The sequence below is a fragment of the Balaenoptera acutorostrata genome, chromosome 6 (assembly GCF_949987535.1).
Source record: "Balaenoptera acutorostrata chromosome 6, mBalAcu1.1, whole genome shotgun sequence".
Lineage (NCBI taxonomy): Eukaryota > Metazoa > Chordata > Mammalia > Artiodactyla > Balaenopteridae > Balaenoptera > Balaenoptera acutorostrata.
The window spans coordinates 32,705,884-32,721,336 of NC_080069.1; the positions used below are offsets into that span (position 1 = coordinate 32,705,884).

Below are 15,453 nucleotides of genomic sequence, written 5' to 3' on the forward strand. Positions count from 1 at the left end.
CCTGAATCATGAAGAAATAGAAAATCTGAACAGCCCAATAATAAGTAAGAAGATTGAGTCAGTAATCAAAGACCTCCCAAAAAGTCCAGGACAAAATAATATCATGGATGAATTCTACCAAGCATTTAAAGAAGAATTAATGCCATTCCTTCTCAAACACTACCAGAAAAATTGATGAGAAAGGGACACTCCCAAACTCATTTTACAAGGCCAGCATTACCCTGATACCAAAGCTAAATAAGGATGCTACAAAGAAAAACAAAACAAAAACAAACAAACAAAAAAAAACTACAGGCTAATAGCCCTCAAGAATTTGGATGCAAAAATTCTCATTAAAATATTAGCAAACTGAATTCATCAACACATTAAAAGGATCATACACCATGCTCAAGTGGGATTTACTCCTGGAATGTAATGATGGTTCAACATAAGCAAATCAATAAATGTGATACATGATATTAATAGAATAAAAGATAAAAATCATATGATCATCTTAATAGATGCTGAAAAAGCATTCAATAAAATTCAATATCCCTCATGATAGAAACTCTCAACAAAGTGGATTAAACATATCTCAAGATAATAAAGGCCATATATGACTAGTCCACAGGTAACATCATACTCAAGAGTAAAAAAGGTTGAAGCTTTCCCTCTAAGATCAGAAATAAAACAAAGGACGCCCAATCTCACCACTCCTATTCAAAACAGTACTGTTAAGTCCTAGCCAGAGGAATCAAGCAAGGAAAAGGAAACCCTGATGTGCTGTGAGTGGGAATGTAAATTGGTAGAGCCATGATGGGAAACAGAATGGAGATTCCTCAAAATATTAAAAATAGACCTACCATGTGATCTAGCAATCCCACTTCTGTGTATATATTCAAAGGAGATTAAATAAAATCCTTATCTGAAGAGATATCTGTATTCCCATGTTCATTGCAGCATTATTCAATAGCCAAGATATGGAAACAGCCTAATTGTCCATCAATAGATGAATGGATAAAGAATGTGTGATATATATATATTCAATCATGAGAAAGAAGGAAATCCTGCCATTTTGCAACAACATGGATGGACTTTGAGGGCATTATGCTAATTTATATGTCAGACAGACAAAAAATACCACATGATCTCATTTATAAGAAGTGAAATTTAAACACACTGAACTCATAGAGAGATTGGAAAATTGGTTGCCTGGGGCTGAGGGGTGGGGAAAATGGAGAGATATTGGTCAAAGGGTACAAACTTTAAGTTATAAGATGTATAAGTTCTGGAGATCTAATTACAGCATAGTAACTATGGTTAACAATATTGTATCATATACTTTAAAGTTGCTATGAGTAGAGCTTTAATGTTCTCATCATAACAACAACAGCAACAAAATGGTAATTATGGGAAGTGAAGAATTCATTAACTAACCTTATTGTGGTAATCATTTTGCAATACAAATATGTATCAAATTGTTTACTTTACTCAAAGTCTACCGATTTAAATGTTAATCTCATCCCAAAATACCCTTACAGAAACATCCAGAACAATGTTGGACCAAATATCTTGGCACCATGACCCAGACAAGTTGACATATATAAAATTAACCATCACACACCCACCCACCCACTCTGATTTTGGATAGAATCACCCAGTCATTGTACTTTTTTAAAACAAAGTGGCAAACTTTTTAGTTTTTCAGTTTTTTACTCTTAAGATCAATGATTTATGGGACACTAGTGTAGAATGCCTCAGAGTGAACCCTGTAATCATTAAGGATGTCTTCAGGCAATTACAAGGAAAGGTCAAGGCAAAGCTACTGTTGAATACTAAAATCATGTTGAATTTAAAATGAGAGTTGCTTCTACCCTGGTGAGATTCATCCTGACTCATTGAAGTAGGATTCATTAAGATGGATAACCCAAGTTCTACTTGTTTTATAAATCTATCATTTAAAAATATTTAGAAATTACCAGCAGCATCCCCAGCCTGAGCAGTAGAGAAAAATGCAATATGGACACTGCCCTTAAAGGACTTATAATCTAGTAAGGGGAAAAAACGTAGAAATCAATACACGGTCACATGCACACACCACACACATTTCTGGCAAATGTTGTTTTTTAATCATTCAGAGAATGAGGTTCTCAGTAAAAAATGGAGAGATGCTTAGCCATGTAATTCATCTTTCCTGGAGCCAAGGAAAAATAAAAATGAAGGCTGGGAGGTAAAGATGGATAAGATTTGAAAAACTGAAGGAAACTGGAAAATCCAAACAAGGTGACAAGAATAAAAAAGATTAATATAGCTTATCTGGGAGTAAATAGAAGATGGCTTGAGGGAGAATAAACTTGATATTGATGGGACCTTCAAGTTTCACAAAATTTGCAAATGCCACTTACAGTTCATTTTACCTTCCATAAATTCAAGGATATAAATACTGAAAAATTTATGAAAGTTCTTCAGACAGTTAATTGTCTTTAAAATACAAAAGCGAAGTTTCTAGCTAGAAATCATCACCTGTCTGACCTCTTTACTTTCCAATAATTTGCATTACCATCAATTTCAGTTATTTCTCTTCCCTGAGCCACTCTACACAAAGTGAAAAATAATTTATTAGGTCACAGGAACTCGTGTATACTTTTAAAAAAAAAGACCAAAAATGTCTCTTTGATCTCCAGACTCACTCCCAAGCTAAGTGACTTTCACTCCTGAACAACAGTTTTACAATATGTACAATCAGAATACCTATCACAAAAATGGAAGAAACCACACATCCCAAAGAAGCAATGTCATTTATAGCGCTGTATTTAAGATTGGGAGCTCTGGACCAAAATTGCCTGTGGAGTGCTTAGAATTTTGTAGCCAACATGATAACTTCAATTAATTTATAGATATTAATCCTATTTACTATAAAAAAAAAACAAATTATACACCACCTGGGGTAGCATCAACTAATTGACAGTGCTGAAAATTTAACTGAGAAATATAAGATGCAAAAGGGAGCTTTGGAAAGTTTTTTTTAAAAGAAAGATGAGGATAAAAGATGAAGAAACCAAAATGTTTATAATAGCATTTTTCTCCATCTTAACATGCTGAAATTTTGCAAGCGTTATCAGATTAGAACAGATATAATGATCCTTTTTTGGGAGGAAGTTCTAGAAATTCGTTTTCCCTAATTCTTCTTTCTCAATCAGCCTATTAAAAAAAATAGGTGATTTCTTTCTGGGAAGCATATTGCTATTCTTTTCCATGAAATGAATTTCTAGACTCACATGTTGGTAACAGTTATAACCAGCACTCCTATAAAAGAATAAAGATTGTTTTCAGGATTTCTATGTTAGTCACCATGTAGTAGATATAGTTAATCCAAGCTGTTAAATTTTCAAGGGCACTGCTGCTTTGCAGGGCATAATGCTGATTTTCTTATCTCAGCAATGCCGCCTTTAGTTATTTTTGTGATCTTGATCCTCCTGTATCCTTTTTTTGGTAGATTCAAAACAACATTTCTTTTGTCCTGATTTTCCTCATTAGTTTAAAATAGCATTTTGACTTTGAGTGTTTCATGTGTACGTAGAAATGAATCCTGAAAACTTTCTCCATGGTGTTGTGATTAACGGGAGCTTTAAAAAAAAAAAAAAAAAAACTTTTCCTATTACTGAAATCATATACCTTCTTTGTGACTAAAATAAAAAGCATCTGTCAATCCAATTCTTTAGTAATGTTGATATACCATATGCATTCAATTCAGTAATTTAATGGCATAAAGTTTATTCAAAAAGATATTTATATTTATGTATTTTTATATATTAGTGACTTACTGAACCAAGGTGAAAATATCTTGCGATTCCTTAATCTTACTAAATATTTTCAACTCAACATATTCTAGGATTTACAGCACACAAAATGTGTAAGCCTGACAGATATGTTCTAGTTACTTTTAGTTTGGTAGGCATTTTTCTACTCTATCTCCAAATAAAATTTTCTAAAAAGTCAAAAAATGTCAAGACCTTGTTCTGTGTTTCAATAAAGAGTCCTAATACATCTTACTAGATGGAGAATAACATTACAAACCTCCCTTGGGCTCCAAGATACTGCCAGTTGGACACTCTGACCTCTTTTACAAAAAAAGGAAATGAAAACATTCAGCACTTTATCTATAACAGGATGCCTCTGATGGATTTGGTTACACAAGGTTATAGCTGTCAATTGGAAATGCCTAGTCTGCCTCAGTTTGAATCACCTTTCTCGTTTTTCTTCTGCAAGAAAAAGAAATCTGAATTATTCAAGACAATAGAGAAGCTTTACCCTAAACTAAGAAAAGAGGAAAATGGCAACATGTACAAATTTTCATCTTTACTCATTTTTTTAGCCATATACACTTGTGCAAATTATTCTGAACCTATAAAACTGCATAAGATTATGCTATGAAATGCTGAGTGGTAGAAAATATGATCATCAATTTGTCTCAGGGAAGCGAACAAGGGTTCCTTCAGTACTTAAGATTGAATGTATCTTAAAATCACAGATGGAAATTCTAAATTCCAGAATAGGTTAATTTGAAAAGTTATAATTATTTTACAATTAAAATTTATTCTCAATGTCTAAGAAAACTCCCTGGCAGAAATGCAATGCCATTTCATTACTTGGTATATCTCTCATAATTTTAAAAATGCCCTTTCCAAACTGTTAAATGGTGAACTGCTGAAATTATAAACCAATGTATTTGATACTAACCACAATTAATCATTAAGTAGTCTGTGTGAGCCCAATAATATGAGTTCATAAGGAATCTATGTTTTTTAAATTATTTTGTATATATATTATATAACCATATATCAACTGAGCAAATAACAATACAAATGTGTCTGCAGATACAATGAAGTGTAACTATCATGCAGTACCAATTAGTGTTTTAAGAAAAACTCTATAATGTAAATATAGAAGATAGAGATAAGACTAAGTGAAAAGCATAAGAACGTGGGCAATAATGAACAAGAAGTACTTTAAAGAACTTGAGCTACGTTTATGGGAGAACCCAGTGTACATCAGGAGTACAGAGAGTGCAAGAGTGACATGGGGTCCATGATCTGGTGGGGTGGGAGTGAAGCCTGGAGCAGGCAGGGGTTCACATGTGGCAGGATGTGTTCCAGGAACTAGGAGAAATTGTGAGCATCGTTGGGGGAAACCGGTAAGGAGGGAAGATAAATAGATAAATAGAATTAAATAGATGGTAGATTACATAGGATCTTGTAAACCACAGAAAGCTTTTGGACTCTATTCTAAGCACAGTAGGGACCCTGTGATAGGCTTTTAAGCAGCGGAGCTTCATAATCAGATTTTATCTTTAGGAACATTTCCTTGGCTCTAGTGGGGTAAATGATAGGAGATCAGGGTCTATCATAGAGGAATACAATACTATAGTTAGTAGACATTAATGTGGTATTTGAAGGAGATGATAATGGCCTTAAGTAGTAAAGTATCACTGAGAGTAGAGTGAGGTGAGTGGATTCCAGAGATATATTAATATATTAGTGTTAACAGTAGGAAAGGGAGAATACAGAGTTAGGAAAGGTGCCTCGGGGTCTGTCTTGGGCAACTGACTGGCGAGTCTGTGTGTCATTCCCTGGCAGAATAGACTTTGAAAAGGAAGAGCAATGGGGAGCTGGGGGATAGCAGAGATGATGATTTGCCACTTTGACATGTTGTGTAGGATGTTCCTTGGATCATGCAAGGGATCCTGGGCTGTAGGGAGTTGGATAAACAGAAAGATTTAGGAGAAGAATCTGGATTTGAATTAGAGATTTGAAATTCATTCTTAAATAAATATAATTGAAAATGGGAATGGGTGAAAACTCTCAGAGAATTATGGGAATAAAAGCAAAAGTAATTTCACAAGGCAGAACCCTAAGAAACATTGAAATTTAAAGAGTAGGCTAAGAAAGAAAAGCCTGAAAGAGGACACTGTCAGAAAAGTGGGAGGAAACTTACTTTAATTATAAAAATGACCTTGGTAAAGAAATGTTTTTGTATTGCATGAGGCTAATCTACATTTTAAGAGTGTTACTCTAATATGTTGGAAAATGAATAAAAACAGAGCAATGCCTGGAGGTAGAAATATCAGGAAAAAATGAAGCTAAGGAATCACATTCATTTATCCATTTATTCACTGATACATTCAGGGGCTTCCTATTAAGGATTCATTGTGAAATACTGTAAAAGATGTTGCAGCAAATCTAAACATAAATGAAAGCACAGAGTCTGGCTTTCAGGAACTCATGCACTACAGTAAGAAATGAAACATGTGCTTTAGTAAATAATTTGAGGGGGAACAGGACATGTTTCCTAAAGAAAGCATAGAAAACATACTAAGGAAGGCCAGAAAAAGAATACAGAGCCCTGCCACAGGGTCAGGCACAATGCAGATTCTCAACATACATATTGAATCAATTTGTGCCGTCCAGCTGGAGGGGTTAAAAAAAGCTTTCTGTAGCAGTTGGCATTTGCCATTAAAATAGGAGAACTCCTAATATTTAAATATAAGAGAGAGATAAATCAGTAGCAGGTACAAGGGCAGCAGCTGGAGCAACTTAATCTGGAGTAAAGACCTGAGAAATGTATTCATTTTAAAAATATTTTGAGCATCTGTCTATATTTCCTCAAGTTACAAACTAAAGAAAACAGTTCATTTTTGTGGCAGTGGCAGTTTCTGATCAAGAGCTAAAAATAACAATTGATGATGTCTAAAACACTTATAAATACATTCATATTTAATCCTCAGAGACAACTTTGATAATCAGGACAGTTATTTCTACACATGTAAACCGAGACCTGAATGGGTAAATGTAATAGAATCTAAGTCTTTGCAGTGTCCTACACCATAAATTTTAGAATATTCTGGCCATTTTCATCATGACATTCTCAATAAATAATTCTAGACTAATTAAAAATGTATAATGCCACTAAAAGCAGATTATAATTCCCGGTCATAACAGCTGAGAATAGAAGTGCCTGAGAGAGCAAGTACAGTTTGTGTGTGTTGGGTTCTGTGTCTTGTGCATGGTGAGGGCTTCAGAAGCAAATACTGAGACGGTTTAAAGTGAAGGGCTTCATCCACAAGATGATCACACTTTCCTCTTTGAACCATTACTATAAAACTCACTATCTCCTCCAGGTTGGGACACAGTTTTGAGGGCATTAGCCTGCTGTGGCCCCCTTTTCGTGGCAAAACAATAAAGCTATTCTTTTCCTTTTTTTTTTAATTTATTTATTTATTTATTTTTGGCTGTGTTGGGTCTTCGTTTGTGTGCCAGGGCTCCCCCTAGTTGCGGCGAGCGGGGGCCACTCTTCATCGCGGTGCGCAGACCTCTCACTGTCGCGGCCTCTCCCGTTGCGGAGCACAGGCTCCAGACGCGCAGGCTCAGCAATTGTGGCTCACGGGCCCAGTTGCTCTGCGGCATGTGGGATCCTCCCAGACCAGGGCTCGAACCCGTGTCTCCTGCATTGGCAGGCAGATTCTCAACCACTGCGCCACCAGGGAAGCCCTCCTTTTTTTTTTTTTAACATCTTTATTGGAGTATAATCGCTTTACAATGGTGTGTTAGTTGCTGCTGTATAACAAAGTGAATCAGCTATACGTATACATGTATCCCCATATCTCCTCCCTCTTGTGTCTCCCTCCCACTCTCCCTATCCCACCCCTCTAGGTGGTCACAAAGCACCGAGCTGATCTCCCTTTGCTATGCGGCTGCTTCCCACTAGCTATTTTATATTTGGTAGCGTATATATGTCCATGCCACTCTCTCACTTCGTCCCAGCTTACCCTTCCCCCTCCCCGTGTCTTCAAGTCCATTCTCTACGTCTGCGTCTGTATTCCTGTCCTGCCCCTAGGTTCTTCAGAACCTTTTTTTTTTTTAGATTCCATATATATGTGTTAGCATACAGTATTTGTTTTTCTCTTTCTGACTTACTTCACTCTGTATGACAGACTCTAGGTGCATCTACCTCACTACAAATAACTCAATTTCATTTCTTTTTATGGCTGAGTAATATTGCATTGTATATATGTGCCACATCTTCTTTATCCATTCATCTGTCGATGGACACTTAGGTTGCTTCCATGTCCTGGCTATTGTAAGTAGTGCTGCAATGAATATTGTGGTACATGACTCTTTTTGAATTATGGTTTTCTCATGGTATATGCCCAGTAGTGGGATTGCTGGGTCGTATGGTAGTTCTATTTTTAGTTTTTTAAGGAACTGTTCTCCATAGTGGCTGTATCAATTTACATTCTCACCAACAAGCTATTCTTTTCTACTTCACCCAAAACTCTGTTTCTGCGATTCAATTCGGTACCAGGGTACAGAGACTGAATTTTGGCTACCTTACCACTTAGGAAATTTTGAGGGTTTTAGAAACTGTGCTAGAAACCGGAATGAAGACCAAATATATATTTCTCATTATAAATTGTAATATCACACTTAGGATAATGTATTTAAGGTTCATCCATGTTGTAGCATGTGTCAGAATTTCCTTCCTTTTTAAGGCTGGATAGTATTCCATTTTATGTATATGCCACATTTGGTTATCTATCTATCCCTTGATGGACACTTGGGTTGCTTCCACCTTTTGGCTACAGTGAATAATGCTGCTTTGAACAGGGGTGTGCAAAGATCTCTTTGAGACCCTGCTTTCAATACTTTTGTGTGTACAGGGGGTTATTTTTAGAACAGATAAATCAGAGCAGATCTCCATTCCCCCACCCGCCTCCCCAGCTCATAATCCTCATATTGTCCGCTCCCAGCTGCCTGGCCTGTATTACCCTGTGTGACCTGCCTGTCACCACCTGACCTCGCCCTTCTGCTCGAAACAATAATCATCATTTATTATCTCTCACAGTTTCAGGTGAGGCTTGGCAGGGTGGCTGTGTCTCTGGATCTCTCTTGAGGCTGCTGTCAGATGTTGGCCAGGCCTTCTCCTGAAGGCTTGACTGGAGCCAGGGACTCCCTCATGGCAAGTTGATGCTGGCTGTTGGCTGGGGGTCCAGCTCCTCCCTATACTCCTCAGCACTGCTTGGGCATCCTCATGACATGGCAGCTGGCTCCCCCAGAGAGAGTGATCCAGGAGAGAAAGGAAGGAACCACAATCCCCTTTACGACCCAGCCAAAGAAGTCACACATCATCACCTCTGCCACATTTCACCAAAGACTAGCCTGATTTTCTGTGGAGGAGACTGCACAGGGGTGTGACGCAGTATGTTGCAAGCAGCTCTTTTGCCCCTTTTCCATTTGTTCATCCCTGTTTTCTTCAGACCTTAATCAGAAAGATGAGATCACTAGGCAACATTTAACCCAGCTCCTGATTTTTGCTTTACTGGATGTACACAATGCCTAGCCTAATGTGTTCATTCCTGGATTAAAAGGAGTAAGAATGAAGAATTACGTAGTTAAAGAATGACTGACTCTCTATCTCTATCTTACCCTTGCTACATCTGCAAGGCAGACCACATGGGCAAGAGAACATCCAATTCTAGGGGGACCATGTGAGCAAGACAGCATCCAAAGGAAGATCAGGAGAAGTCAGCAGGTCTGCACGCAATGGAAAAATGACGATGAATCTGACCTCTTACATTAATGATTAACTGAGGTCGTTTCCCCTTTTTCCCTTTAAAAGTTGTCATGGCTGAGCAGAATCTTTGGAATTGGTCTCCAGACAAGAGTTCACCTTCTCCCCAGATTGCTGGCTTTTCAGAATAAAGCACCTTTTCTTTCTATCGACACTTGGTCCTCAATTACTGACTTTTGAGCAGTGAGCAGCCAAACCTGAGTTCAGTAAAAATGTGAGGGGCCATCTTGGAGGCTGGCAGCCTCCCCAGGCAGCCTCTAGCCTCTTGCTCTTCACAACACTCAGCACCTGCACTCAGATGTGTTTTGCTGCTATTGATGGAAGCTCCATGGGATCAGGGCTCCTCTGCTCTCCCAGTGACAATCTACCTCTTGGTTGGGCTCATGGCGGGTGTTTAGGAGATATTTATTAAGTAAATTAATGATTGAATGAATGAATTGTGGCCCTTGGCCATATGAGAATGTGGGAGGAGAATGCCCTTGCACCTCCTCAGTGTTCAGGCCCCTCATCACCCACCCCAACCCTTCGCATGGTCAGCTCTACCCAGGCAGGCTGCTTCTCAGCCCACAGACACACTGCATTCCTCCTGCCTCTGGCCTGTGCTTGCCGCTTTATTCAGCTCATCTAGTTAGGCTCTAAGTGCATTTACAGAGCACCTGCTGTAAGTCTGGCACTGTGACCAAAGTAGACATGGCCCTGCCTTTAGGAACTGACACTCTAGTGGGGAGATGGGTAGCCGGAAGTGCCTGGGGGGACAGGATGGGGAGCCTGTGGTGGTGCCCTGTGGTGAGGTGTTCCCATGGCCTGGTCCACAGAAGGTCTGATCAGGATCTTGGATTTGTGTCAGTTGTAACCATGGCACACGATGTTCTTATTATGAATGAAATTGAGCAGCTCCTTAGGCATTTCCTCTTTTTCTGAATATAGGAATGTTGACTTCTTTCTTTCTGATTTCTAGGAGCTCTTTATTAATTAGGGAGATGAGTTGCTAACATGTCCCAGTTTCTTGTTTGCTTTTTGACTTTGCCTACATGTTGGAGGGGAGGGCAGCCCTGAGGAGATCAGGCAAGTGGCAAGTGCAGACACCATGTGGGACGAGCTCTCCCTACCTGACTTAAACTTGTATTTACTTTCTGATCACATAAAGCATGCCAGGATTACAAAATTCTATGGAAGCAAAAGTCAGAAGTGAAAGCAGTGGGGGTGGGGGTGAGGGTCAGGGTCAGTGCATCCCGGATGTTTAGGGACAGGTGGGGAGCAACGTCAGTTCGCACCAGTAAGTCCACACAGGGCCATCTGTTTCCCTCTGCATGTGAGACCCACAGAGTTCAGCAGATTGGGGAGGGTCCCCAGGAGGCCCGCCCTCCCACCCTACATGGCCCAACTTCCTGAGTGCTCACTTTCGATCCGAATCGTGCAGTGGCAGTGGGGCAGTGCGCAAGGAGGGAGACACTGCACACACCCCCCACCCCATCTGGGGAGGGGAGTGCCCAGGGCCCACCCATTGACCCTTTGAGCGTCTGCCTGCCACTCACAGGGTGGGGATCCCGTGCCCTAGCTTGCCTGGCATGCACATCCCGAGGGGCACAGGGCCTGTCTGCCAGGGAGTGGGGTCCCTCTAGCAAATCCTGTACTTCGGAGGCCCTGTCATTGCTGAACAGGGGCAAGGTCCAGAAATCTGCTGCTCTGAGCCAGTTTCCCTATCTGTCCCTTGGTGGGAGTGGCATGGAATGCTGGCCACCCAGGAAAGAGTCAGGCCTAGGAGCTCCCCTTCCTCACTGTGTCCCCTGTCCATCTAGATCTCACACTTATGCCACTGACATTACTCCTAGAAAGTGAAAGGAACAGAGAGAAGTAAATGCTAGGAGCCGCTGACTTTTAAAAAACACACAGCCTGAAAGTTGCCAGTTATGTTTTATTCAGGGACCTTAGTGAGGACTATAGCCCTGGAGACAGCCTCTCAGGTAGCTCTGAGGAACTGTTCTGTGAATGAAAAATGTTGCCTGCTATAACAGTAAACATAAAAGGATGTTGCAGTCATCAGCCGCTACCACTGCCTCCTATGGAGAGCGCTGAGGGAACTCAGGATGCAGACAAACAGGCTGCCCCTTACCCCCCAAGCCCTCAGCCACTGCAGCCAACCCCAGCGGTGCACCATCAGGGGACTCAGGATGGGAAAGAAAAGGATACTGGCCATAGATAGGTAAGGTGCATATCAAAGGGATGATTTCGATGAGCCCAGACTCTTGCATCTTCCCATATAAAGAAAAGCACTAAATTCATCAACCTGAGATACCTGGTTTTCTTTAAGAAACAGTAATCTTTTTTTTTTTTTTTAAACATAAATTTTATTTATTTATTTATTTTTGGGCTGTTGCGCACGGGTTTTCCCTAGTTGCTGTGAGCGGGGTCTATTCATTGCGGTCCACAGGCTTCTCACTGCACTGGCTTCTTGCTGCCGAGCAGAGGCTCTAGGTGCAGGGGCTTCAGTAGTTGTGGCGTGTGGGCTCAGTAGTTGTGGTTCACGGACTCTAGAAAGCAGGCTCAGTAGTTGTGGTGCACGGGCTTAGTTGCTCCGCGGCATGTGGGATCTTCCCGGACCAGGGCTCGAACCTGTGTCCCTGCATTGGCAGGAGGATTCTTAACCACAGCGCGACCAGGGAAGTCTTACACAGTAATCTTTTGATGTTCCAACTACCTGGTCCTTGTTGCAAAACTCCTATATATCCTGGCTCCTCCCTCACCTCTTTGGAGCAGTGCCTCAGAGCTATCTGAGAGGCTACCTCCCAGGCTTGAAGTCCTCAGAAAGTCTACCAAATAAAACATAATTCTCAACTTTTAGGTTGTGCATTTTTTTCAGTTGACAGTTTCAAAGAGTTAAGGAGGAGCCAGGATACACAAGAGTTTTTGCTGAAGAAAAAAACCCCAAAGAAACCCCAAAAAACCCATGTAGTCAAACATCAAAAGATTACTAATCACAAAAACAGACATGTCAAGCTAATGATCTTAGTGCTTTTCTGTTTGGGAAGATACAAGAATCTGGGCTTATTGAAATTATTCCTTAGATATGCATCTCAACTATCTGGGGCCTGTATCCTGTTTTTCTTCATCCTGAATTCCCCTCAAGGGGGGTTGCTGCAGTGCCTAATGGCTTAATAGTGGATAACATTTATGTTTACTGGGATGTCACAGGCAACACTTTTTGTCTGCAGAGTCATGACCCAGCATGAGGGATGCAGAGTAATGGGGGAGGGGGGGTCAGACCAGTTCCACTGGTGGGCAGGAGGCCCCCTCCAGGAGGAGGGCCGTGGGACCTAGAGCAGGCTTGGACTTCCCCTAGTGCACCCCCAGGTCATGCTATACGGCCCTCCTGCCGCAGGCAGACACTGCCCGTGTTGTCCCACGGACTGGGGTAGGACCCGGCGGGGCTTTTCCAGTAAGCCGGGCCAGACTCACTCTCAGTGTTCGGAGCGGGGATGGTTCCTGTGTGGTGACCACCACGACTCGGCCCAAGAGTTTTGGGGTTTCCATCCGACAGCTGCACCCATCCTCCAGTTCCTTCATGGGGTGGGGGTGGGGTCTGCGCACGGGCACGGACCCTGGCCGCCCCGGGAGGCCAAGACTGAGCGGGTCCAAAGCAGGGAAAGGCCAAGGAGGAGAACATAGGCTATAATAGAGGTTGTGCGAGCGATGGAGGTGAGGCTCGCGTGAGGGGCGGGACACAGAGCTGCGTGGCGACTTAGCTGGCGCCGGAGGGGGCGGGGCTAGAATGGGGGCGGCATTTAGAGTGGTCACGGCGACGCCATCGACGCAGGCGGGGGCGGGGCCGCGTGGAAAAGGGCGGGGCTCAGGGATCTGGTGGTGACGTAGCCCAGGACAGCGGGGGCGGAACTCAGTGAGAGGCGGAGCTGAGGGTACCCCTTGCGGGCGGGAGCGAGGCTCAAGGCTTAAGGCTTCTAGAGGCCCAGTAACTGATGAGGACCGGGCTCAGCAAGGGGCGGGGCTCAAGGGCTGTGGCAGCGACAGAGCTAACGTCCGTGAGGGTGGGGCTCAATGCGGGCGGGGTTTAGAGCTCTCGCGGTGACAGAGCCGATGCCCCGCGCGGGGCCAGTGAGGGGAGGGGCTAAGGGCTCGGCAGCTTTCGTAGCCCACGCGTTCGGAAGCGGGGCTCGAGTGAGGGATGGGGATTTAGAGCCCTCGAGGCTACGCAGCGGACGCTACAGACTGGGCCTATCGGGAAGGGGCGGGCTCAGTGAGGGCGGGGTTAGGGCTTAGCCGCGATGATGCCGGGGGCGGGGCTCACAGGGAAAGAGCGGGCGACCGTCACAGGGGTCGACAGGCAGCGCACGGCCAGCCAGGGGGTTGACGGCGGCAGGGGGACTGGCCGGGCCAGCTGGGTGCACGGCGTGCCGGCGCCATGACAGGTGAGCGCGGTCCGGGGTCGTGCCTGCCATACAAGGACGGGCGCGCGGCCACGGTGGCCCATAGGGTCCGGGTGTCCCGATGCCACACCGGGGGCCGCTCCTCGCGGCGGCGAGTGACCTTGCCTGTGACTGAGTGTCCTGTCGACTAGACGACGGCAGAGCAGCTCGCGGCCCGGGGCTGGGTTCTTGGGGGGCGAGGCCACGCCGGGTCCTGGAGGGTTCTTGGGGGCGGGGGCCATGGACACGCCCTGGAGAGTTCTGTTGGGCAAGGCCACGCCATGTCCTGGAGGCTTCTGAGCGTTGGGGGCCCCGCCTTGGAGGGTTCTGGAGGGCGAGGCCAGGTGAGGCCCTAGAGGGTTCTGGGGGACAGAGGCTAGGCCTGGAATGGTTCTGTGGGGTGAGGCCAGGTCAGGCCATGGAAGGTTCTAGTGGGTGGGGGCCACGTCGTGGGTGGTTCCGGGAGGGCAGGGACCAGTGCACGTCTGTAGGTGGGGAGATGCTGCATGGGCAGTGGCGGGGGGGGGGAGGGGGTTGAGGCCTGACAGTGGGAGGTGAAAGTAAAAATGATTCTACTGTGCTTCTATCAGGGAATATAGACACTCCATCCTCACAGCCACCTGAGGAGAATGCCCAACAGGTGGTGCATACCTGGGCAGTGCGTGGTACCCGTGGGACTCTGTGGTGCCTCCCAGGCTGCACCCCTTGCCCAGCGACAGGCCCAGGGGAATTGTGGACACAGACTCGGTCCCCGAAGGCTTTGTGCCCCATACTGAACTGCCCCAGTACCCTCCTTCTTTTCCCAGGATGGGTTCTCCAGCCCAGCCATCCGCCAAGGGCCTCTCGAATGGGGACCCGCCCACCACCTTCCTGACCCTAACTGAGCAGGGTGACCCTTCTCTATGGATCTTTCCCTGCAGGAGAAGCTCCATGACAGAGACAGGCTGGTGACAGAGCCCATGACAGCATGGTCAGGCTGCTTCATGAGGTAGAAGTTACCTAGGGGTGGCCCACGGGGTCAGGGAGGCCCCAGAAGCCCCTGTTCTCTCCCCAGCACTCACTGGAGTCCCAGCCTGAGTCCTGCACACAAGTAGGATTTCATGGGCAGGAACCTGGTGATTTCCAGGACACCAGTGTCCCAACCTTAGCCAGAAGAGACCCCAGCTGCTGTGCATTCCCCTGTCATCTCTCTGAATTCTTTTATCTGTGGCTGCTGTTTCTGAGTACAGTTGACCCTTTGAGCTGAGGTTTCAAATGTGAGGGTCCATTTATATGTGGATTTTTTTTCGATACATACTATAGTACTACATGACCCCAGGTTGGCTGAATCCTTGGATGCAAAATTATGGATATGGAGGGCTGACTGTAAAGTAATGTGTGGATTTTCGACTGCTCAGGAATCTGCGCCCCCAACCGCCGCATTGTT

General features: G+C 44.1%; 2 protein-coding genes and 1 long non-coding RNA gene across 30 annotated transcripts in view; 1 reads left to right on the forward strand and 2 right to left on the reverse strand.

Moving 5' to 3' along the window:
• LOC103012988 (ninjurin-1-like) overlaps positions 1-15,453 on the reverse strand; it is a 162,402-nt gene that overhangs the window by 118,804 nt on the left and 28,145 nt on the right. The window lies entirely within an intron of this gene.
• Positions 1-15,453, forward strand: part of LOC114235760 (caspase recruitment domain-containing protein 19-like) — a 104,671-nt gene that overhangs the window by 73,271 nt on the left and 15,947 nt on the right. For 14 of the 28 annotated variants that reach the window (XM_057548659.1, XM_057548661.1, XM_057548663.1 and 11 more), the window contains exon 1: positions 13,874-14,030. The exons of 11 other annotated variants lie outside the window; for them this stretch is intronic. The gene's annotated coding sequence lies outside the window, so the exon portion shown is untranslated. Of the gene's footprint in view, positions 1-13,715; positions 14,031-15,453 lie in introns of those variants that run through there. 3 more of the 28 variants (XM_057548669.1, XM_057548667.1, XM_057548674.1) reach the window with 3 other exon arrangements.
• On the reverse strand, positions 11,502-13,342 carry LOC130708439 (uncharacterized). Its single transcript, XR_009008644.1, has 2 exons — positions 13,063-13,342; positions 11,502-12,227 (listed from the first exon to the last, which is right to left on the reverse strand). It is a non-coding gene; the product is annotated as an uncharacterized LOC130708439 (long non-coding RNA).